This window comes from Kogia breviceps, chromosome 15 (assembly GCF_026419965.1).
Source record: "Kogia breviceps isolate mKogBre1 chromosome 15, mKogBre1 haplotype 1, whole genome shotgun sequence".
Taxonomy (NCBI): Eukaryota; Metazoa; Chordata; class Mammalia; order Artiodactyla; family Physeteridae; genus Kogia; species Kogia breviceps.
The window spans coordinates 51,873,924-51,897,567 of record NC_081324.1 but is presented as its reverse complement, the minus strand read 5'-3'; the positions used below and the strand labels follow the sequence as shown (position 1 = coordinate 51,897,567).

The window sequence follows — 23,644 nt, the reverse complement described above, 5'->3', positions numbered from 1 at the left end:
CTTCTGTCCAGACTCAGGCCGTATATTCTTGGCAGGAATCCTGTAGAAATGATGCCGTGCACTGAGCAGTTGTCAGCTATGTCACCGTGGGAGATGTTTCTCACCATAAAGTTTCCATTTTCCCTTCATAAATGATAAGGATTTTGTGAGGAGACCACATCAATATCCTGTTCCCACCAGCCTGAGTCTCCATTGATGACTGCCTTCTGAATCAACCAACTCTATGATGGTTGTCAAATAAAGGTTTTCTATTTTTATCATTCCTTCTGCCTTCTACTGATATTCCATTGTAAGCAGAACTTTCTATTCTTCATTTATTTGCTTTTTATATATTTATGTATACATATACATATATATAAAATATTCACATATATAATATATGTGATATAGAATATCCATAAATATATGAATGAATGCATAACTTCCTATGATTTAATGGGCTGGTTTTTTTATTGAAGTGTAATTGACATACAATATTATGTTGCTTTCATGTGTACAACATAGTGATTTGACATATGTATGCATTGCAAAATGATCACCACAATAAGTCTGGTTACCATCTGTCACCATAGAAGGTTAATGCAATATTATCAAGTATATTCCCCATGCTGTACATTACATCCCCATGACTTATTTATTTTATAACTGGAAGTTTGTACCTCTTGATCCCTTTTACCCATTTCTCCACCCCTCCACCCCAATACCCCTCCCCTCTGGTGACCACCAATCCGTTCTCTGTATCTATGAGTCTAGGTTTTGTTTTATTTGTTTGTTGTTTTGTTTTTTGGAGTCCACGTGTAAGTGAAATCATGTGGCATTTGTCTTACTCTGTCTGAATTATTTCATTTAGCATAATGCCCTCAAGATCCATCCATGTTGTCGCAAATGGCAAGATTTCATCTTTTTTTATTGCTGAGTAGTATTCTGTTATAGGGCTATCTGTTATTATCATTATTTATTTTTGATGCTCAAAGTGCTACATGTTTGACCAGTGGGAACCTCTTCAAACTGGTACTGTAATGTCCCCATCATTCTTTTAGCTTTTCCTTACTTTGTGGCACCACATGTTCCAGACTCATTGCCTCGGGCTAGGAATCAGCCACTTCTCTAAGGGACTGTTCTTTTCAGAGAGGAATGGAATTTAGAAGCCCAAGATCTGGTTCATACACAGACATATACACACATATACATCAATATTCCTGTACACATATAAAATGAGTGTACACTGATACATCGAATTCTAATCTAACACTTCCATTTTCTTTTTAGCTTTCTCCTTTTCAATATTCATAAATTCCTTTTCTGATGATGAGAAACAGGTTCCCATGGTCCTTAATATATTTACTTCCTCAGACCCCCATATGTCATCAATCTCCCCACTACTCCCAATGCCTCCTTAGTCGGCTGCCTCTGTGGTCCCCCATTTTTCCCTTCCTGCCTCTGGCTTGGCCACTGGGCCTGGTACCACCTCTGTGGTTTCCCTTCGCTCTCACTGCTGCTTCCTAGACACGCCTCCCTGCCCCGACCCCTCCACCGACCCCACTGCCCAGGGAAGAGAAGGCTGCAGGTCCTATTCCATATGCTCACAATTTAAGCCAAAACAAAGATATATAAGAGGGGCAGCAAGCTTAATAAATACAATGGAGCTTTCTTTTCATTTTTCTTTTAGATAAGCAGTGTTCAGTATTTTCCATAATGGTGCTGTGTTGCTGTTAAAATATGTTAATAACCACCTAGTAAGCTAGCATGTGGAACTACTTTCCAATTAATAAAGCAAACAAAAGGACTATTTTTTTTTCAATTTTTAAAAATTGAAGTATAGTTGATTTACCATGTTGTGACAGTCTCTGTGACTCAGTTATACACATATAGACATTCTTTTTTTTACATTCTTTCCCCTTATGGTTTATCATAGGATATTGAATATAGTTCCCTGTGCTATACAGTAGGATCTTGTTTAGCCATTGTAAATGTAAGAGCTTGCATCTACCAACGTCAACCTCCCAGTCCGTCTCCCTCCCTCCCTCGCTCCCCCTTGGCAACCACAGGTCTGTTCTCCATGTCTATGAGTCTGTTTTGTTTTGTAGATAGGTTCATTTGTGCCATGTATTAGATTCCACATATAGGTGATATCATATGGTATTTGTCTTTCTCGTTCTGACTTACTTCACTTAGCATGATAATCTCTATTTGCATCCCTGTTGCTGCAAATGACATTGCTTTGTTCTTTGTTATGGCTGAGTAATATTCCATTGTATATATGTATCACATCTTCTTTATCCATCCGTCAATGGACATTTAGGTTGTTTCCATGTTTTGGCTATTGTGAATAGCACTGCTATGAACAAAGGGGTGCATGTATCTTTTTGAATTATAGTTTTGTTTGGTTGTATTCCTAGGAGTGGGATTGCTGGATCATATGGTAGTTCTATTTTTAGTTTTCTGAGGAACCTCCATATTGTTTTCCATAGTGGCTTCACCAACTTACATTCCCACCAACAGTGCAAGAGGGTTCCCTTTTCTCCATACCCTCTCCAGCATTTGTTATCTGTAGACTTTTTAATGATGGCCATTCTGACTGGTGTGAGGTGATACCTCCCTGTAGTTTTGATTTGCATTTCTCTAATAATTAGTGATGTTGAGCATCTTTTCCTGTGCTTACTGGTCATCTGTATGTCTTCTTTGGAGAAAAGTCTATTAAGGTCTTCTGTCCATTTTTCGATTGTTTGTTTCGGGTTGTTTGTTTTTTTGTTGTTGTTGAGCTGTATGAGCAGTTTGTATATTTTGGAGATTAATCTCAAAGGGACTAATTTTTAATCTCTTTTGAGAAGAATTTCACATGCATCTGTGTGGCCCTCTTTCCTATGACCCACAATATGTAATTTGAGTTTGGTTTTATAAAGTAGATACCATTTCCTGACAACCAGAAAAGCTCATTGTTCACTTTTTCCCCCTTACTTTTTATATGTGTACAAAGAACATTTCTATAAAAATTCTCACCTGGCCTATTTGGGAGGTCAGAGGGAAAAACGAAGTTAAAACTCACATATAACTAGGGAAACAGTGGAAGTTATCAAGTTATAAAGTTGAAATCAGAACAACCATGGGGACTTCAGACCTATTTTCACCCAGGCCTTTTCAGGGGAGTGGGGGAGGCGTGATGGAAATCTGTGATCTTAAGACCATTTTTAAAATCCCTCCCAACCCCCAACAATATTACTTTAGATTTTAGTAAAACTGGTTATTTTGCTTTGCAATCTGCTTATTTTGAGGCTTCTTCCTGGTTATTTTGAGGGTTCTCCCATTCAGAGCAATCAGTAAAGAATTTTGAGTCAGTCTGATCTTGAGGTCCTGGCGTGGGCATGGGGGGGCAGACGCAGAGTCTAGAATCAGGGCCAAACATGCACGTGGCAGAGGTAGGCAGGCCTGGTCCCTGCTCAGTCACCTTGGGCCAAGTACCCCATTTCTCAGAGTCTCAGTTTCCTAATCTGTGAAATGGGGATACTATTATGGAAGGTTGTGTTGAAGAATTAAGAGAGAGAGAGAGCAAGAGAGAGTGGGCCTAGACCTCCTGGCACAGTGCTTGCACAAGGAGGGTCCAGTAAGTGGAGGTAATAATTATGAATAAAGTCTAATACTTGGACCTTGACCACAGTCCAGTTTAGTCAATGAGATTTAAGTACAGGAGAAATCAAAGCACCGTTCTGTTATCTTACATCTCCTGGTGTTGCCAATACTCCCAGAACACAAAAGAACTTGGGTATTTTAGGAAATTACAAAACCAAACAAAACCATGTTCCAGCTCCCCAGAGGAAGGCCTCCTGCACTGGTGATTTATCAGGACTTGCTCCCTGGGGAGACAGGCAAGGGGGCAGGAGAAGCAAGGCAGGGAAGCCAAGGTCCCCAGGCCAGGGTTCGGTTCAGGAGGAGTCCCCCAGGGGGACGCTTCAGCCCAACTCTGTGGAAGAATCCTGGAAAGTGAGCTACGCCTCAGAATTATCCCAGTGCCTGTCCTTCACTGGGCAGGGCTGCCCTGGGGGGAGGATTCCCAGGCCCTCTTGCTCCCTGCCCTTTGGGTAAAGTGGTTCCAGTAACCTGAGGGCAGTCCTCCAGAGAAGAGCCTGAGGGCGAAGCTGGAGGATTGAAAGCTTCTCGAAGTGGGGGTGGGGAGGGAGGGCTGGGTGGGATGTGGGCGGAGCACTAAAGTTACTGGTCTTAGATCCCTCTCCTGACCAGGCCTGAGGTGTCCCAAAGAGCTAGGCTGCCCGCCCTCTCCCACCCTATCCCGCCCAGATTTCTCCCCCAGGGGCAGGAAGGCAGCAAAAAGGCCCTGCTGCATCTGACCTGGTGCCCTCTTCGCTGCAGGGCTGGACCACAGAAACCCGACTCCTGTCCTTTCAGCCCACTCCTCTTCCACCTCCCAAGCCCTAGGTCCTGCTCACTGGAATTATTACCAGCAAACACGAGTCAAGGAACTGCCAGTAAGAGGAGCATCAAGTGTCCCAGGAGGTGCACAATGAATTGCAGTCAGAATAAAAGAAGTTCTCTAGTGAGGAAGAAGAGGGCTGTCCAGGACGGTGGCCGGAGAAAGCGGGAAGTGCTGAGGCTTAGGCTGGCCTCGATGGCAGGCTTCGGACTGTGCAAGAAAGGGGCAGACCTTCCAGTGGTAGCGCTGATGCGGGTAGAGAGTGAGGTATTCGTGGAGAACCATGAATCACCCTGTTAGTGAGTAGCGCCCAGTGGGGCGAGGAGGGAGGAGCTGGGAGGGGACCAGTGAGGAGGTTGAGTGGCAGCTGACTGCACCCCCTTCCCCGCCCCCGGCCCTGGCCTGGGTCAGGGTAGGCGCATTGCGATCAGAAGGGACCCTCTTCTGGGACTCCGGACAATTTTGACCAATTTTCAAGCAATTATTTTAAGAGCTACTCATTAAACATCTAGACAAATTGTGACTAGAAATGAACTTGTGACTTTGTCCAGAGGAGGGGAATTTTGACAGAAGATACATTCTACCCACTATCCATGCTTTGAAGAAGGTAGAATTAAAAATCAACATTCTATCCAAGTGTATTCATTTGGTTTTTGGTTGGTGATGCTGGCACGTTTGAGAGACAAATGGGAGTGTGAACTGCCAGTCTCTGCACGTAGTAGTCACTTGAATAAATAGAATAATTCTGGAATCGTTAGAATACTTTGCTTAGAGCACATATTGCGGTAGTTTGATTTGAGTCTTGGCACCGTATAATTTTATGCAGGGTGGGGGCTCTAGGCTGCATGTCAAAAGCATGGTGAGTGCTGAGAGCACAGGAGAGGAGTTGTGTTTCAGTCTTTTGAGGCGGTGTTTTCACAGGTGCCAAGGAGCGTCCGCTCCTGAGCAAACACAAGGTTCTAGAATGGGAATCGTGTGCACATGTGTGGAGGGAAATAAACCACTTGATTCTCCAAGTTCCTTTGGGCTTTTAATCTTATTGTTGACATAATCTAGTCTAATAAGGAAGAGCTATATTTTAAAAATTAAAATAATTTAAATAATTGACTAGAAACTATGTACATATGGCACAAGATTATAAAATATTCAAATTGTACACCATGGAAGGAAATTTCCCCATTGATAGCTGCCTTAGCCTCTCATTTTCCCTCCCATGGTGGGGAACCACTGTGCCAATTCCACATAAATCTTTTCAGAGAATCTCTGTGCATTCATGTGCACATTTCCCACAAATGGTTGCAAAATATACATACGATTTTGTCCCTTTTTAAACTAAACAATCATAAGTTATAAAACCTTTAAATAATATACAAATATACAGAATAAAAAGTGAAAGCCCCTTTCCATTCCCTTCCCACGATTTTTTAAAGTGTCTTAACGTATACACATGTGTGTATACACACACACGCAGGGTGTTTTTAAAAACATGAATGGTTTCATACTGTATATATTTTGTGTGACTTTTCTCATGTTTAATATATGGTTGATACGTTTATTTCTATAGATATAAATCTACCTTATGCTTTTAATTTTATTTTTTATTGATACAAATGTACTAATTTTTTGGAATAGATAATATATGTAAAATTCAAAAGATGTGAAAGGGGCCACAGTGATAATTCTCCATCTACCTCTAGTCCCAGGCATCTTTTTCCCCTTCCACACAAAACCACTGTGACTGTTTATGCTGTGTCCTTCTAGAGATAGTCTATGCGTTTACAGACATATATTTAAAAAAATATGCACCCAGATAGTAGCATGCTATTCATGCTGTTCCGTTCCTAGTTTTTGTCTTCTTCACATAAAGTAGATGGTAGATTCTTTCATATCCATATGTATATATACATGTGTTTCACGTTTTTTTTTTTTTGGTTTTTTTGTTTTTTAAAAAATTTTATTTATTTATTTAATTTTGGCTGCGTTGGGTCTTCGTTTCTGTGCGAGGGCTTTCTCTAGTTGCGGCGAGCGGGGGCCCCTCTTCATCGCAGTGCGCGGGCCTCTCACTGTCACGGCCTCTCTTGTTGCGGAGCACAGGCTCCAGACGCGCAGGCTCTGTAGTTGTGGCTCACGGGCCCAGTTGCTCCGCGGCATGTGGGATCCTCCCGGACCAGGGCTCGAACCCGTGTCCCCTGCATTGGCAGGCGGATTCTCAACCACTGCGCCACCAGGGAAGCCCTATGTTTCACGTTTTTAACAGTCACATGGTGGTGTATTCCATAACAGGGATGTACTGTAATTTATTTAATCTGTTCGCTAGTCGTCGGACATGTACGGAGGGTACCTGCTGGGTAAATTCTTAGAATACAAGGCTGTTTGCCTCCCCTGTTCCTCCATGGTTCCTTATCAGTCTGTTCACTCCTGAGCTCACTCACTCATCTGTTTATTTACCAATTCTTTCAAGCCAAAGCTTGTGTTGCGCTGCCTATCACTCTAAGTTCTTGACTGCTTTGAACCTAGCTTTCTGTAATTAAACATGACGTTATTTTGCAAGCAAAGACATGTTCAACTGCAGGAGAATGTTAAAGGCCTTCGTATGGATTCCCTGCTTTTTACTCAGACCACCCATAAGCTCCCAATCAGCTGAGAGGGCCTCTGGGGGCCCTATCTTCCAGTCCCACCCAAACTCCGCCCCCCCTGCCTCTCCTGTGAATGAGTTTGCTAAGGGCTGGGAAGCCAATGGATTGTGTTCCAAGCGCCAGAGGAGTAGGAGAGAGGTCTCCTGCCAGCCAGCCGGTAGGTTCAGTATTAGTCACACTGGGGCACAAACAAGTTTCTAAAGCCACATTTAGCCAGCTGTGGCCAGCGGTGTCCCAGGGCTGGCTGCCTACAGACACCTCTGGGTCACATTAAGAAAGAGTTCCCATTTGTTGCGGCAACAAAGCCAGCTGCTGGGAATTAGGTGGTGAAGCCGAGAGGAGGGCGGGGGTGGTGGAAGACTGAGAGGGAGGCTGAGCCACTCCCTACACAAACAATTCCTTTAAGTCTCCTCCAGGTGGGAGTTGGCACCAGGAAAAGAGGTGGGTCGGAGCAAAGGAAGGCAGCTCGCCAAACCCTCGCCACTTCTTCAATGAAAGAGGGAACCCTTGAGGACGGAGGGTCCTGATGATGGAAACAGGGGTCCCCCAGTGAGAGAGGGAGGGGAGAGGCAGAAGGCCATAGCAAATATCACAATGCCCCAACTTCTTTTCTCTTGCATGTGAGATGGAAGAGCATTTTCTAACATCTTGGTTCCAGCGCTCAACTCAGAAAAAAACTACATCAGAAATACTGTGTGCTATTTCTCACCAAGACCCTGGACTCCGGGGTGAAAGAGTTAATTTCTCTCTACAGTTGAGGACTACTTTACCGATATTCCTTTCCTTGCTTTGGATGTGCTTTTTACATTCAAATCTCAGAGTACAATCTTTATTTTTTTCAATTTCCAGTCTTTAGGAAGTGAAGAGTAAGTCCCTCCCAAAAAGGTTATTTCCTTAGGATAGACTCCCAGAAGTGGATAAATATTTTCAAAGCACTTAGAGAATAAAGGCTGTGCTTTCACCTTGAAAGACTTGTCCATGGTTCTTAATCTTTCACTCATTCACTGATTTTTTGATTTAATAGGCCATTAAGTGAACATTTATTTAGTGCTTATTATGTTCCAGGCAAAGTGTTCTCTATGTCTTATCTTACTTCCTCTAATAATTCCTCTAGAATGAAGCCTCCATGTGGGTAGAGCATTTGCCCCTTGTTCACTGTTTTGGCTTCAGTACCTAAAATTTTGTCCAGCACATACATATTTGTTGAAAAAAAAGAATGAAGTCGGTAATATTATGATGTCCCTTTACAGATGATGAGACTGTCTTACATGGGTTAAAGACTTTGCTTAAGGTTTCAGAGCTCATACCAAGCTGAGTTGGGATTTAATTTCATGTGACTTGAAAGTCCTTAAGACGGCCTCCATTCTCTAAAGCAGAGGTCCCCAACCCCCGGGCCATGGACCAGTACCAGTCCTTGGCCTGTTAGGAACCCGGCAACACAGCAGGAGGTGAGTGGTGGATGAGGGAGCGAAGCTTCATCTGCTGCTCCCAATTGCTCTCCATAGCTCTCATTATGGCCTGAACCATCTCCCCGATTCCCTGGTCTGTGGAAAAATTGTCTTCCATGAAACTGGTCCCTGGTGCCAAAAAGGTTGGGGACCGCTGCTCTAAAGCACTTACAGTTTAGGGAAGGAGAAGTCATGTGTTCAAATAACTCTCATACAAAGCAGAGGAAATGAGTAGAGGTAAGAGGAAGGTGTTGTGGGATCACAAAGAAAGGATGTATTTTTTTTGGTTGGGAAATCCAGGAGGGCCTCCAGGAGGAAGTGGCATTTGGACCTGGACCTTGAGGGATGGACTCCCACATTTGATCTCAGACATTCATTGATGGCAAAATTAATTTGGACTTATTTTTCCATGATTTAATGGGGAAAAAAATGCAGCCCCATTTCAGATTGCCTTATTTATATTAAGCCTTCTTTAGTGTAAATTCCTAGTGGAGACCATTCCGTCCCTGGCCGTGATGGTATCATGTCTCTGTGTGTCTGATAGAAAGCTTGCTGTCAGTGTCCCCTTTCTGAAAGATTTTCCTAAATTGCTCTTCATAGCTTTCTGAATCATGGGGCTTGTAATCTCCTTTTCAGAAGTCACTGTTTGGACTAAATGTTTTTGCTTGTCTGACGCCTGTGAAAATCCCCATTTCTTACTAATGGTGGAAAACTGCTCTGACAGTGGACTTTCTCCCACACCCCCATCCAGCCCCATCCTTCAAAACTGGAAGGGGAGCGTGGATACTCTTTGCTTTTGATCAAGACATGTCTCCAGCCAGGAGCAAGGAAGGATGTGTAGGAGGCAATGTCTCCAATAGTAACAATAACAAGAGTAATGAGTAAAAGTTCTCGACAGGATCTTGGGCAGCTAAGTTACCCAGGCGTTTATACATGTTTACAGTGTGAGTGTTTTTTTCTCCAGCTAACAATGGCTCCCAAATGTCTTCCTTCCCTGGGCCCCCTCCCAAGCATGTGAAAGGTCCTGTCTGAAATATAGAGAAGCAGCTTTCAAACCCAGACTTATTTTCCTGCTGGCTTTTGGCATAAAGCTGAGCGGGGTGCCCACTGGCCTTTGGTTATGGAGGCCAGTGCACTCAGGGTGCCTGGGTCCTGGCTCTGGGGCTGAGAGCATCATGTGACCTTCTTGAGCCACTGGCAGCTCTTCAGCCAATGCTGCTGCTTCTCCAAGTGACTGAGGAAACTTTTCCTTCATTTCCCCCTTCTCTCTCAGCTCTAAGATAATCAGTGTTGTGACCCTCCTGTTTAAGCAACAGACTGTGACTTGAGCAACAATGAACTGACTTCCTACACATCCCTCTGTGCCACCTCTTGGATGACTTAAGAGGAAACAAGATTCCCTTCTCCCTGGCTCTGCTGGACAGAGCCTCCTCCAGCTCGGGTCAGCCCAGGCTCAGCTGTGTGGCCGCAGGAAGTCTCTCTTATCCTCCTCACCCTCTTCACATCCTGCTAACAGGAGGATGAGCAGGAAGCGGAGAGTGTCAGGGCAAAGTCTTTCACGCTCACAGTGAGCTCAGGCAGCACGTGGGCCTCTAGGAAAACAATACAAAACTTTCCAAATGGCTCTGCTAAGGGCGCTCTGCAAATACTTTGCACGGTTGCGTTAGAAACCGTTAGTCATGAAGACTCTGGGGTTACTTTTTTTTTTTCATTTGGCTTAAAAAAAAAAAAAAGCGAAGTCTGAGTGTTGCTCTCAGCCGCTCTTTCTGGTTGTTTGGGAGCCCTTTGTGACGGGTGGGACAGGCCACTGCGAGGCCTCTTGTAGGAGACAGCCCCTCGGCTCCGGGTCAGGAATATGGGTTAGCTCACAATGATGATTTAAATTTGGGAAAATGCTCTTACATACAGGTGCTGGCTGCCGGTTTGTTCTGAACCTTTGGATAGCACATCACTTTTTCAGACCTCAGTGTCCTCGTTTGTCAAATGAAGGAGCTGGAATTTTTAAGATCTGATGTTCTCTGAGTCAGTGAGTCTCTGACGAGACCCACACAGAGGCCCTCTGGACTCTCTGGGGGCAATAAACCTCAGGTGCCCCTCAAGCCCCAGAGGGCATTTCCTGTCTCCCCGTGTGGGGCTGGCCTTGGAAGGCTCTTCAGCAAATCTCCGCTCCCCTGGTGTAAGGCATGGTCTGGCGATTGAACTTTCGCACGGTGGTCTTCCAGTCTTTATATTTTAAACATAAAGGTGATTAAAAAAAAGGTTTTATTAGCTCTAGAATCACAAACTGCCCCAAGATGGCACCTGCTTGTAAAAACTTTGCTTTTTCACCGACTTCTCTCATTTAAGCACTCTTGTCCTTACTTACTATTACTGCACTCCCTGCATAAAGCCCAGCTGGAAAATAACCCCGGATGCTACTCCCTGACCTCTCCCCACTGTCCGTCCCTTTTCTTCTTTAGCTATTGTGGGAGTAATAGGAAAAGGGAGGGCTGCTTTTCAGGAGGTTGGCATTTACCAAAAATAACATTTTCCCTGACTAATTTCCAGGTACTGCCCATTCATTACCTTGGAATGTAAATATATTTGAAAAGCAGACCTGTCCTAAGGCACCCCTCAGCTACCACGATTAGAAACCTCAGGGCATTCCCCTTTGACTTGAGGCGAGATTAGCCTTCAGAAGCTCCAGGCAAGGTGCAAAAACCCGACTTCCTCTGATTCCAAGCTAAAGGCAACGATCGTGGCAGAGTTACTTCTACATGGGGCCACCCTAAATTTAGAGAATAATGGGCATGACAAAGAGAAATTATCAAACTGGAACTGAAAAGTGTCTTTTGGGAGTTATCTTTCTCACTTGCTAGTGAAGCACTTTATTCCTTGTTCTGTGTGAGATGGTCTGTGACAAGTGTCTTGCACAAAATGGGTCCTCAGTTCACGTGAGCATCCTTGCCTGTTCCCACTGCTTTTTCCATTTCCCACAATGGGTGGATGCAGCTGTTGCTAGTTGACATCCTAAAGGGCTGGGGAGTGGAGGGGGAGGAGAGAGGAGACCCATATCTGCTGGTTGAGAGCCCTCCTCTCCAGAATAAAATTGGACAAATGAAATGGTGAGGTCTCAGTGGATGCCTAGGGCAGCCTTCAAGGAGAAGGGACAGTCTGAGCGATGTGTTTGAAGGGGAGAAGCCTTGACCTGCCTGATTTGCCCTGGTGGCCCGAAGGACTTTATATTTGATGTATATGAGTCCCAGGTCCTTTCAAAAGCATCACTGGGCTGAACTGTCCTCTTCTTCCTCTGCAACTGCCTTACTGAGTCACATATACTTGAGAGCTTCCCTAAGTGCAAACCATGACCAAATCACAGAGGCTTTGCAAGGTCAGAGGAGGCCCGATCTCTAGAATTCCCTAAGTCAGAGCCCCAGTGGATAACCAGTGTCTATGAGATTGGAGGCCTGGAAGATTCAGTTATGGGCAGTCACAGTAAGGGCATTCACATCAGGCTGAGGTGATGACTAATTCCACTCTACTTTACATTGTTTCTCCTTTAACTGTCCTTAGCTGAGTGTCTGTTACTCAGAAGTTTGGAAATCTAAATTGAAAAATACCCAGATAAACTCTGCTCAATATTCTGTAATAATCTGCATGGGAAAAGAACTCGAAGAAGAACAGATACATTTATAGGTATAACGGAATCACTTTGCTGTGCACCTGAAACTAACACACATTGTTAATCAACTATACTCCAATATAAGATAAAAAATTTTTTTAAAAAAACTACCCAGATAAAACTGGGGAACTTTGAAGAGACTACAGAAGAATTAGCTGTGGCATCCACCTCACCCCGGAGTGTGAGAGACAGGCCAGCCCTGGTTCTCCTTGGCTTACCTGCGTGTCCTTGCTGATCTGGGTCTCCTACTGTTGCTGCCCCATATTTACACTTAGGCTAGCTGCAGGGACAGGTCGCTTTTGAAATGCGTGCAGCTTTCAACCTTAATTGCTACTGCTTTTTTGCTGCTGTGATGCTTTATTGCATCAGCACATTTCTAAATTTGATGCATTTCTCTATTTATGGGAGATACTCCTCTTTCTGTGTTCAGGAAAATTCCACCCTGGTCAGGTTCCCAGATCTCTGAGGAGCCCGTCCCTTGGCTGTGTGTCTGGTCACTGTTCTGGCAGGAGCCACGCCATTGGCTCTGGCAATTCAGCCTCCATGGCCTCCCTCTGGTTCAACCTGGATGCTGCATCCACTTTGGAAGCAGTGACTTCTCCGCTTGCCTCTTCACAATCTCAGGAAGAGGCTACTCATCCTGCCTTATGGGTTTGGACGTGAAGTGGTTGCTTCTAAGCAACGTGTGGCCCAGGAAGTCTGTCTTCTAGGTCAGGTAATCAGAACACAGATTTGTTGAGAACCAACCCTGCGGTGGGCGCTCTGCTAGGCTCCAAGGGTCCAGAGAAGAAAGACCATCCCTGCTTTGAGGAGCTCTCAGTCTGGGGTGGGGGGAGACATGAACTTGTCATTTCAAAACAATGTGCTGGATTGAGGGGTGAAGAAGGGGAATTCCTCTGAAAGTCCCTCAGACTGTTGGGTTTAGCCAAACCTGCTCTTTGTGTCCAGCCTCCATTCTGACTGTTTGGGCTCCTGTTCTGAGTCGATGGTGCCCAGACAGACAGAACTGAATATCCCGCGGACCCAAGCAAACAGAGCACCGGGGAGGGGTCTTAGCTCAGCCCTGGGACGGGGAGGAGAGACACCTCAGAATCTGGGTTACTTAGCTGATGACTTGAAAGAGGAGGTTGAGTTGCTGAAGGGGGAGGGAAAGGGTGTAACAGGCAGTGGCATCAGCTGAGCCAAGTGAGAAGTGTTAAAAGGCAAGGCTGGGCTTCCCTGGTGGCGCAGTGGTTGAGAATCCGCCTGCCGATGCAGGGGACACGGGTTCGTGTCCTGGTCCGGGAAGATCCCACGTGCCGCGGAGCGGCTGGGCCCGTGAGCCGTGGCCGCTGAGCCTGTGCGTCCGGAGCCTGTGCTTCGCAACGGGAGAGGCCACAACAGTGAGAGGCCCGCGTATCACCAAAAAAAAAAAAAAAAAAAAAAGGCAAGGCTTGTGCAGGCATCCCCAGACGGCCAAGTCCGTGGGGTGGGGGGACCAGGGGGGCAGAGGGCCCTGTTAATGATGGGTAAGCTTGAGAGAGACCTGGTCAGATTTCTAAAAAGTATATCCAGTGGCCTAGAGGAAGATGGACTTGAGGGAGGTGAGGCTAGAGAAGGAAGTCTCGTAGGGACTTCATGCAAGTAGGGGATCCAGGAAACAGGCAATCCAGCTCTCATGGGGGTTTGCCTTCCTTCTCTCTTTTTCCTATTTCCCTCTTCATTCACAGCTTTGAGGCAAGTGACTGAAGGGCCATCCTCTTCCTCTTCCTTCTCCTTTCTTTTGTTTTGTACTTTTTATTTTGAAATGATTTTAGACTCACAAGAAGTAGCATAAATAGTACAGAGTCCTCTTTAACCTTCCCCCAGCTTCCCCCATTGGTATCATCTCTTATAACTTTAGGAAATTATCAAAATCAGGAAACTGACATTGGTACAAAACTGGTAGCCAGGCTACAGGTTTCATTCAGCTTTCACCGGTATTTGCATGTGTGTGTGTGTGTGTGTGTGTGTGTGTGTGTTTAGTTCTATGCAATTTTATCTCACATGCATATCTGGATGACCACCGCCCTAATCAAGCTGACCCCACCAGGGACCTCCTCGTGCTGCACCTTCTCTTTCCCCCTTTCCCTCCTCCACCCCATCCTGAAGGCCATTCTAATGCACTAAGCTAGAGCATTCAAACTGCTGCTGACTCAGAAAGAAAAAAAAGACCCTTCTTGGAACACTTAAGTCCTCTGAGTTTTTCTTCCTTACTATGAATAGGTCACGTCTACCTCCCTGGACAGCATGGGTGTTGGGGGAGACCCTGTGCTTTCGGCCAGAGGCAGGACTGTTCTTATCCCCTGGAGGGTTCAGAGTCCTGTTGGCTCCTGAGACTGAGGGCAGGGGCTCTTCTTGCCTCTGCTTTATGAGATTTCTTAAATCCTCATTAGAGGACAGAACTGAGGCTTGGTCAAAAGTGGATATGGTGATTTTAAACATATAATAAGGATGCACAAGAAGTAGATAGATGTCTAATACACTTTCATTTTGTAGACTTTAAATATTGTTCTAAATTTCTTTGAAAAGGTCCATTCTCTCCCAAATGATGAATCATTAATTCAACAATAGCCTCTCATTCTCACTCAGTGTAGTGTCTATCTGAAGTTCATAAACATCACTTTTATGCAGACTGACCTCACCATAGGTGCATTTCGGAGATGTATATATAAAGCATATATTTCAATATCCAGTAGCAGGTGTAGTGAAACAAAGGGATTATAATATTGGAGATGTCATATAATAGCTTAGATTTAGAAGAGTCTTTTCATATCATCTGGTATAATTTTTAACTTAATTTATGAATTGCTTCTCCAAAGCTCTGATCTTCGTGGACATCCAGGAATAGAAGCCCACTGGTTCACATGCAGCAGTTTCTTCCGTGTTAGACAGCTTGAATTGTTGATGCATTTTCCTTTTTGTTTTGGTCCAAAATCTACTATCATATGCATTTCATTTATTGGTTGTAGTTCGTCCTTTCATACTACTCAGAATAAATGTAATCCCTTTTCCACACACTGTCTTGTTGGGGTTGAAAGCAGTTCTTGTGTTTCCTGGAAGCCTTCTCCTTCTAGTATAAACACCTTCACTTCCTTTCACTGGTCCTTACAGGCCTTGTTTCCCATACTCTTGCCATCCCATCACTTCCTCAGGAAGTACTCTCATTTACCCATGTCAGTCTTAAAATGTGGCATCCACATTTTATCTGTTATCACACAAAGGAAAACAACAGCACAGATTGACGGACCAAACTATGTAAACTACATGTAGGATATTAAATACTTTCAACAGTTTCCTGCTTTTGTGATGTAAAAATGTCTGCATTTAATTCTCCCTGCAAACCCTGTAAGAAAATTAGTCAAATGAACACTTCCTCCATATAGTAAGCACTTAATAAAGGTTCACTTTCATTATTATTACTAATGTAAAACAACTAACACTATATATTTTAAAAACAGCAAAAAGACCCCCCTCCAAACAAAACCCCCAAACAACCACAAAGTCACGCATCAAAAGGCATGAATATAGGGAAAAGTGAATAACCCAGAACAATAAGGCAATTTCCCACACCTTTTTTTTTTTTCTATCGAAATATAATTGGGGAATGTCCTGGAGGGCCGGTGGTTAGGACTTGGTGCTTTCACTGCTGGGGCCCGGGTTCGACCCCTGATCAGGGAACTAAGATCCCACAATAAATAAATAAATAATTAAAATTAAAATTAAAATTAGAAAAAGAAATATAATTGACATATAACATTGTGTAAATTTAAGGTGTACAATGTGTTACTTTGATACATTTATGTATTGTAATATGATTGCCTTTGGAGTGAAAATTAGCACCTCTCTCATGTTACATAATTGTAATTTCTTTTTAGTGACTGGAATAATTAAGTTCTAGTCTCTTAGCAAGTTTGCTGATTATACGATAGTCTCTTTGGTTTTGTTTATTTATATTTATTTATTTAACATCTTTATTGGAGTATAATTGCTTTACAATGGTGTGTTAGTTTCTGCTTTATAACAAAGTGAATCAGCTATTGGTATACATATGTTCCCATATCTCCTCCCTCTTGCATCTCCCTCCCACCCTTCCTATCCCACTCCTCTAGGTGGTCACAAAGCACTGAGCTGATCTCCCTGTGCTATGCGGCTGCTTCCCACTAGCCATCTATTTTACATTTGGTAGTGTATATATGTCCATGTCACTCACTTTGTCCCAGCTTACCCTTCCCCCTCCCCGTGTCCTCAAGTCCATTCTCTACGTCTGTGCCTGTTCCTGTCCTGCCCCTAGGTTCTTCATAACCACTTCTTTTTTTTTTTTTTTTTTTTTTTTTTTAGATTCCATATATATTTGTTAGCATACGGTATTTGTTTTTCTCTTTCTGACTTACTTCACTCTGTATGACAGACTCTAGGTCCATCCACCTCACTACAAATAACTCAATTTCATTTCTTTTTATGGCTGAGTAATAGTCCATGGTATATATGTGCCACATCTTCTTTATCCATTCATCTGTCGATGGACACTTAGGTTGCTTCCATGTCCAAATATATGGAATGCTTCACGAATTTGCATGTCATTCTTGCGCAGGGGCCGTGCTAATCTTCTCTGTATCATTCCAACTTTTTAGTATATGTGCTGCCGAAGCGAGCACTTTGGTTTTGTTTAGACTAGAGTCTGTCCCATTTATTTATTATTATACTAATGACAATCTTTTTTACTTCCAAGATTTCAAATTATTTATATCCATTTGTTCATGTTTCATTTCTTACTGTTTTTGTCTCCTAATTTCTTATACTTTTAAAATGAAATGTATTCCTATTTATATAATATATTTATATAGTATTCTAGAAGATGCATTTAATTTGGCATTGGTTTTATTCAGATTGTTGATTTTGTTGGCTTTCTTTCATTGAATTAGTTTTTCCCCCTTTGTCTTACCCTTCCCTCTCTAGTGGTTTTCAGATTTCCTTCACCTGTTCTCTGGGGCCCCCTGCCCAGATCCAGGCTTATAATGGTTTTTCAGAACTTTGGTCCTGCAGTGATTTGGGGCTATTACAGAGCTGGTCACAGAACTGGCAGGCAGCTTGGCTCAGTTCGTGGTGGTGAGGAATCTCTTCTATATCCATGTCCTTTTGTCCTCCTGGGGCTGTAACTTGCTCAAAGCTTCAGCACAGGCAGTAGTATGCACCAAACATTTTCTTTTTCTTCCTCTCTTCTTTTCACTAGTGGAGGTGACCTTACCCTACTTTGTCCCCAGCAATGGGGAGCATAGCTGTGAGTTCCTTGTCTGGGGCCTGTTGCTTCAGCCCTGCTCCCTCCTTTGCATTGGTGATCCATTTCATTGCTTTATGCTTGGGCTTAGGAATTACATGAGAGCCTTTGTAGACTGCTTCAGGTGATATATAATAACCACTGCCCCAGACCCACCTGCCGGTATCTCTCATCTGGATGTTTTGTCAGGGCTTCCCAGTAGGTCTCCACTGGTTCCTGTTTGTTCCTATGATCCATTTTCCATTAAAAATGCACATGGAAAAATGATGTTCCTCTAACTTAAAATCATCCTGACATCCCCTTGCTCTAAAGTTCAAAATCTAAGCATACTTCACAAGGCCTTGTAAGATCCAGCCCTACCTCTGTTCCAGCTCTCTTTGTGCACTTGCCCTTGGTTCCGGAATATCAGCTCACCTTTCACCTCCTGGAACCACTGGTCTCCAACATACCTTAGAGCCTTCACATAGGCCTCCCCTCTGCTTGAAATCCTCTCTCCTCAATTGCATCCTCACCCCTGTCCTCCTGGTTAAATCTTCTTTATCTCAGATCTCAACTGGGATGTCTCGTCCTCAAGGAGACATTTCCAACCCCCCCTTCACCCCCCAGCTTGGGTGAAGGTTTTATATACCCTCAAGGGGCCCTATACGTTTTCTTTAAATAAGCTCACCTTTTTATTGGTAGAACTTATTCACATTTATTTTGTGATTGTTAATGTTGAGGATTTTATATTTACATTTTATTATTTTAATTTGAGGATATTTTTATTACATCCCCAGCACCATGTGTGGATTATAACTCACTATAGATTCATGAAGGAATTCCCTGGCAGTCCAGTGGTTAAGACTCCACACTTCCACTGCAGAGGGGCACGGGTTCGATCCCTGGTCGGGGAACTAAGATCCCACATGCCGCGGGGCAAATAAGCCCTCAAGCCCCAACTACTGAGCCTAAGCGCCTCAACTAGAGAGCCTGCGTGCTGCAAACTACAGAGCCCACGGGCCCTGGAGCCCGTGCCACAACTAGAGAGAAGCCCGTGTGCTGCAACAAAGAGCCTGCACACCACAACGAAAGATCCTGCATGCCTCAACGAAGATCCTGCATGCTTCAACAAAAACCCGATGCAGCCCAAAATAAAAATGAAATAAAATAATAATAAATCTTTTTATTTATTTTTAAAAAAAATTTTTATTTTTTATTTATTTATTTATTTTTTTGTGGTATGAGGGCCTCTCACTGTTGTGGCCTCTCCCATTGCGGAGCGCAGGCTCCAGACGCGCAGGCTCAGCGGCCATGGCTCACGGGCCCAGCCGCTCTGCGGCACGTAGGATCTTCCCGGACCGGGACACGAACCCGTGTCCCCTGCATCGGCAGGCAGACTCAACCACTGCGCCACCAGGGAAGCCCAGTAAATCTTTTTAAAACAAGATCGTGCAGTGTGGCCAAAAAAACCCCTATGAAGCCTGAGCTCTCCAAGTCCCCACGTGTTCTGACTCCTGTTTCCTCTATGACTTCACCCACCACTGTCTCCCTCACTCACTCTGCTTGAGCCCCACTGGCTTCCTTGGGTCCCAAGTAAATCCAAAAACGAGCAAGGAGAGTTCCATTAGGTCTTAAGGCTCACGAATTTTCCTCTTTGGTTCAATGCTCCGCCTTCCGGCCACCCACGTGCTCTAGGCAAGCGTCGCTGGCTCCGCTAGGTGCAGGTACCCCCCTACCCCAGGCTCTGCCAAGTGACCCTGCCCCCAGGGGCTTTGGGTCATGGCAGCTCAGCCCGTTGAAACCACAGCGGTGGCTCCACCCTTTGAAACCAAGATGGAGGCAGCCCCGATGATCTGAGTCACCTCTGGGGTCATTCTTCTCTTCTCTTGAAGAGCAGCGAACATTCGCAGCCCTGTTGTGCAGTCCTGTGGGATCCAAGAAATCCAACAGCCTTCTTTCATTTCATCTTTCGTTTCTCTCTCCCTGGTCTTGGCAGTGTTTCTGCTGGTATAATCCCATCTCTTCTGGGCTTCTGAGGCAGTGGGTTAAATTTGTGGTTCATACCCATATTAATCTCCTTATCAAGGAGTGAGTGTTTCAGCTACACCCTTAGTGTTCTCTTCAGAACATGTTCTTCTCATTTTTTGCAATATGAACAGGCTGAGAATTTTCCAAATCTTCAAGTTCTGGTTCTTCTTGGCTTAAATTTTCCTCAATTTCTCTCTCTCCTCTTTCATTTTACTGTAAGTGGTAAGGGGAAACCAATGCAAAGCCTTCTAAACTTTGCCTTAGAAATTGCCTCAGCTAAATATCCTATTCGATCGCTTGCTTACAAGTTCTACCTTCCACAAAACACGAGAACACAATTCAGCCGAGTTCTTTGCTGCTTTATCACAAGGGTGGCCTTTTCTCCGGTTCCAATAACACGTTCCTCCTTTCCATCTGAGACCTCACCAGAGTGGCTTTTCGGGTCCACATTTCCACCAACATTCTTTCTCTGTCCTCTGAGGTGATGGAGACAGTCTCTCCAGTGCTCCTGTTTTCTTTCTGGGCCCTCATCAGCATTGCCTTTGAGGTTCGTCTTTCTACCAATGGTCCCTTCATGGAAGTGTAGGCTTTCTCTCACATGTGCCTCGAAACTCCTCCAGCCTCTACCCATTTCCCAGTCCCAAAGCCTCTTCCACATGGTAGGTATTTGTTACGTCATCTTCCTCCTCTCCACGGTACCCAAATCAAGTCTGCTTGGGCTGTCATACAAAATAGCACCAACTGGGTGGCTTAAACGACAGAAATGTATTTTCTCACAATTCTGGCCTCTGGAAAGTCCAAGCTCGAGTTTCCATCAGGGCTCAGTTTCTGGAGAAGGCTGTCTTCCTGGGTGGCAGGTGGCCGTTCCCTGTCTTATTCTCCTCCGTAGCACTGAGCACCGACCAATATTCCATATGCTTCACTTGCCTGCTGTCTTCCTGCTCCGGGAGAGGAAGTGCCAGGAGGGCAGAGCCTTGCATCTGAGTTCACTGATGGATCCTCAGTGCTTAGAGCAGGCCTGGCCCATGGCAGGTGCCATAGGTATTTGTCGGTATTTGTCAAAGTGAAGGAATGAGTTGCCGCCCATTGTGTGTGTGTGTGTGCGTGTATGTGTGTGCAATAAAATAAGGAATCTTACTTAATATTTACTTTGTTCTTACTGATGAGGAAAGCAAACCTTGTCACACCTGCTTTACATCTAAGATTTTTCTTCTTCTCTTCCCCCTTCTCCCACTCTTCCTTCCCCTTCTTCAGGATTTTAAATATTCTTGTTGGTTTTTGTTTCTAGAAGCCTAACAGACATTTCTTCTGGATATGTGTTTGGTTTTATGTTCCTGAAATGCTCCTCTCGAGAAAACACATATTCCTGGTTCTCTCATTATATGTCTTAAAATGGTACTGAGTGACAGGCATGTCCTAGCGTGGCTAACATTCAAATCCTGGAAAAGTTTCCCACTGCAGGCGTTGCTGAAGTGGGAATCCTTGCGGCGGTAGACATTTAGTTAAAACATACTAATGAAAGGATAGGAAGATAGTGTGTCTGGTAGCAGCTTTTGTGGTCAGAACCGCTGCGTGTCTGAGGCTTACATCCAAGTGCCAGCGAAGCCACCCTCGGCCCCAGACTGTGGGCGGAGTCTCACACCAGGCCTGCCCGCACCCCCTCCCTCCTACACTCTGCGGGTGGATGGTGACAGACGCACATCTCCAGGCTCTGGCAGGTCCAAGTGGGAGAGTCTGTTTGCACAGGTGCGCCCCACAGCCCGGAGTTGAAATTTGGCTCATAGTGTGTCCATGAATAGAAAAGCTAAATTTCTTTTGTAATGAATAAAAATCTCCCCCCAAAATATTGAAACAGGTCATAAAGCATTTGACATATTTGGATCCAAGGATGTTCTTGCCTTCCATTGTCACATGAAGGTTTCTTCCTGCTTCAGACAGAAATGGATGATAATAATCGTTTTTTGAATCTGTTATGTACTTTGAAATATTTAGGGATTGAGAAAAAAAAAACTAAAACAAACCAAAATTTTCTTCCTTCCCAAGCTTACTTTTAGAAGAGCCCCCCAAATCACAGACGTTCCTTGTCGTTTGATAGTTAAAAAGGATCTGAATAAATGGTCTTACCTACATTGCCAGTTCAGATTCTGCCTTTGTTCAATTGTACATTTATATTACTATTATTATTTTTTACTATTTTAAAATCTTCATTACTCACAGTATCTTTAGTCCCAGGTCTTAGAAGAGTTGACGCATGAAGAGATTTCTGATGGCTGGTACCCAGGCTTCATCAACACAGAAATGCAGCAGTGTGTGATGGTTCGAAGAAAATCCTTCCCGAGTCAGGGTGACAGTCGAACTTTTAAATCATGTTATAAACACATGTCACTTTTTTTTTTTTTTTGTGGTACGCGGGCCTCTCACTGTTGTGGCCTCTCCCGTTGTGGAGCACAGGCTCCGGACGCACAGGCTCAGCGGCCATGGCTCACGGGCCCAGCCGCTCCGCGGCATGTGGGATCTTCCCGGACCGGGGCACGAACCCACGTCCCCTGCATCGGCAGGTGGATTCTCAACCACTGCGCCACCAGGGAAGCCCCACATGTCACTTTTGATGTGCCAGGCCTTTTAAAAAGGTTTAAACTGTCAATATTCATTTAGTCCTTATAAACATTCGACACACTGGATTTTAACATTGACCTCCTTCTTCAGAGGAGGGATGGTTTGGGTGTCCTGTTAGCAAGTGGCAGAATTAGGATCCGAACCCAGGCAGCCTGAGCTCTTCCCCACTTCTGGCTTGTGGTGGGTGACCTCGGGTCACATACGTTCTCCCCCTTCGTGGGAAGCTGAGGTCTGACACTGCACCCTTCCTCCTGGCACAGCGACATACGGGCTTGGTCACTTTCCCCTCTCCTGACATCACCTGTCACATGCTTGAGGGAAAGGGCTCTGCTCTCCTTGTCTGGGACTGAGCCTAGCTCTCAGCTTTTTCAGGTCACTTGGGAGTTCTATGAGTTCCAGGGTTTCAGTCCCTCGTCCTACACAGCAAGCATGTCAACCTGAATGCTTGTTCTCTTGATGGAATGTTTTCAAATATCCCTCCCTTAGGATGGGAGGTGAAACTCTTACCTTTTACCTGGTTGGGATTCCTGGACCCAGCGTGTGCACAAGTCACTCAGTGAAGTAGGTGTTGGGAGCCAGTACTCCGGAGGCCAGAAAAGCATCTCTTTGTGATGGGAATAGATAACGTGCCATAGTCCGCTCACACCCCAAACAGAATAGGCTGTACTGTTTTAGAAATAGCACCCACCTCAGGACTTCCCTGGTGGTGCAGTGGTTAGGAATCCTCCTGCCAGTGCAGGGGACACGAGTTTGAGCCCTGGTCTGGGAAGAACCCACATGCCGCGGAGCAACTAAGTCCATGTGACACAACTACTGAGCCTGTGCTCTAGAGCCTGTGAGCCACAACTACTGAGCCCATGTGCCACAACTACTGTAGCCTGTGCGCCTAGAGGTCATGCTCCGCAACAAGAGAAGCCACCGCAATGAGAAGCCCGCGCACTGCAATGAAGAGTATCCCCCACTCTCAGCAACTAGAGGAAGGCTGAGGGTAGCAACGAAGACCCAACACAGCCAAAAAAAAAAAAAGTAATAAAATAAATTTATTAAAAAAAAAAAAAGAAATAGCACCCACCTCTTAATCAGTTATTTTAGGGTCTGTGCATCCTAAGCTGTCACCAGGAACCTCCTGAACTTCAGGGGTGACTGAAGGTGTCTGGAGAAGCAGTGTCATCATGCATTCTCAGTGCACAGGGTCGGGGTATGGGGAGGCACCCAGAGGTCTGGGTGGCCCATCAGGTGCTCTAAATAGCAACCAGTCAGGCTCGAGCTCTCTTCTTTGAATGCGCTTTGTCATTTCTAATCAGCTCAAAAGAGGACGAGGCGTATTCTCAAGGGAGGTGAACTCCAGGCGTTCTGGAGATAAGCCCATGGGAGTTTTTATGATAACGTCTAAATCGTCCAACGGGAAATTCAAAGAGAGATGACTCATCCAGCGAGTGGTCCTGCCCTGAGTGTCTGAGGACAGTTCTTCTGCCTTGACCTCTGGACAAGCCATCCTGCTGGTTTTCCATGTGGGTACGAAGGAGGTGTGGTCTGCAGTGGCTTCTTGCAGGT

The 23,644-nt window shown here is 44.8% G+C and overlaps 1 long non-coding RNA gene and 1 other non-coding gene across 2 annotated transcripts in view; both read right to left on the bottom strand.

Moving 5' to 3' along the window:
* Positions 1–23,266, bottom strand: part of LOC136792688 (uncharacterized) — a 62,335-nt gene extending 39,069 nt beyond the window's left edge. Inside the window, exon 1 of the long non-coding RNA XR_010836843.1 lies at positions 23,163–23,266. This is a non-coding gene — a long non-coding RNA (uncharacterized lncRNA). The remainder of the gene's footprint in view (positions 1–23,162) is intronic.
* Positions 16,739–16,847, bottom strand: LOC131742981 (U6 spliceosomal RNA). The gene has a single exon (XR_009331638.1). It is a non-coding gene; the product is annotated as a U6 spliceosomal RNA (small nuclear RNA).
* Positions 23,267–23,644: the final 378 nt, after the last annotated feature.